At 34.6% G+C, this 1,399-nt stretch overlaps 1 protein-coding gene across 1 annotated transcript in view; it reads left to right on the top strand.

Annotated features, from left to right (window-relative positions):
- Positions 1 to 307: 307 nt before the first annotated feature.
- The window catches only part of LOC118734232 (putative uncharacterized protein DDB_G0277255), a gene marked incomplete at its 3' end in the record, with an annotated part of 71,759 nt that continues 70,667 nt past the window's right edge, over positions 308 to 1,399 (top strand). The window contains 2 exon segments of the mRNA XM_036463953.1: positions 308 to 483; positions 609 to 764.

The following is a 1,399-nucleotide window of genomic DNA, read 5'->3' as shown; positions in this document are numbered from 1 at the left end:
TAACGCTTATTTCCGAACGCATTAAAATTATACATGCACACCGTCTTCAAAAGAGTCACAACTCAAAATAATACGGTTGGCAGAAAGTGCGAAAAACTATTTTTTGGCACATGATATGGGCAAGGACGAGTATACCTTAGGTTTTTTTTTTACCAAATTATAACAGAAATCTCCTCCAGCTTTTGCTGAAAGGTAAATAAAAGCTCTGTACATTTTTAGCGCATTAATTGAAAAATGCGAAATTATAAGTTGTGACTCTTTTGAAGACGATGTGGATATGTACGTCAAACCATCTGTCAGTTGAAAACAATGTTAAGTTTTACATTGTTTACTAGTATAGGTCGTTTCACATATTTAGAAAAATTTCTAGTTTGCCGGTTTAGTGAAATGGAAATCTAAGGTAAAGGTTTGAATTGCTTTTGTATGCAGAAATCGTTTACAAATGGTGATGTGAAGGAACTTTAAAACCAAAAGCAAATACTAGTATGTGTCAAAATTCCACGTCTGGTATGAAGTTTAAAATATTGAAGAGTATTTTTTTAAATGGACGTATTAAAAAAATTGGGTACCAAAACACTCATTAACCATTGTTTGTACTTGTACATCAGATACAATTATTCACAGGTATTCCCAGAAAGTTTTGCCTCACATAGACATTCGTGTCGCATTAATTTGATTTTGACGCAACTCTTTTGATTATTTTTATAATTTTCAAAACAAAAAGGTGAAACGGAGTTGGCATTGCTGAACGGCGACATACATATGTAAGTGTTTTAGGAAACTATCACGAAGAGAAATAAGTTCACATACATAAATTGTCCCTCATTACCCAGTAGATAATTTCAGGAGTTAAAAGCCCTTCCGAAAGGCCTTCCACTCTACATTCCTTTCTCCTTTCTTTTTTTGTATGGAGTGGTACAAATTGAAGGGCTTCCAGGTACGCTTTATGAATTTGTACAACGATTTTGGGTTGATGTGCCCAAACGCGTGAATCGAATCAAAAAACTTTTACACACACTTGTAAACAACAGTTCACGCTTTATTACAAAAATTTAATTTACTAAATCTGTGCAACAATTTAAGGCATAAATGCAGAATACGTACAATTCTCAAATTAAAAAAATTCATATGGGGATCGATAGAGATCATTGAGGTGAGTGTCACGATGTATTTTTTTTTTTTTTTGGGAAACAACAACTACAACAATTATTAAAGGGGTTTCAGTGCCTTTTCTTTGCAACACAGAATGAGAATTCTACTTTGTGAGGGTTATAATCCATAAGTGCGGCCGAAGGCCGCCTACGCAGAAAGGTGTTCTGTGCAAAAGGTGTTCAGCGCCTTTTCTTCGCAACACAGAAAGAGAATTCTACTTTGTGAGGGTTATAATCCATAAGTGCGG

This window comes from Rhagoletis pomonella, unplaced genomic scaffold (assembly GCF_013731165.1).
Source record: "Rhagoletis pomonella isolate Grant_MI unplaced genomic scaffold, Rhpom_1.0 Rhpom_scaffold_00002, whole genome shotgun sequence".
Classification (NCBI taxonomy): Eukaryota; Metazoa; Arthropoda; class Insecta; order Diptera; family Tephritidae; genus Rhagoletis; species Rhagoletis pomonella.
The sequence above is the reverse complement of the archived record's forward strand: the minus strand, read 5'-3'. Positions and strand labels throughout refer to the sequence as shown.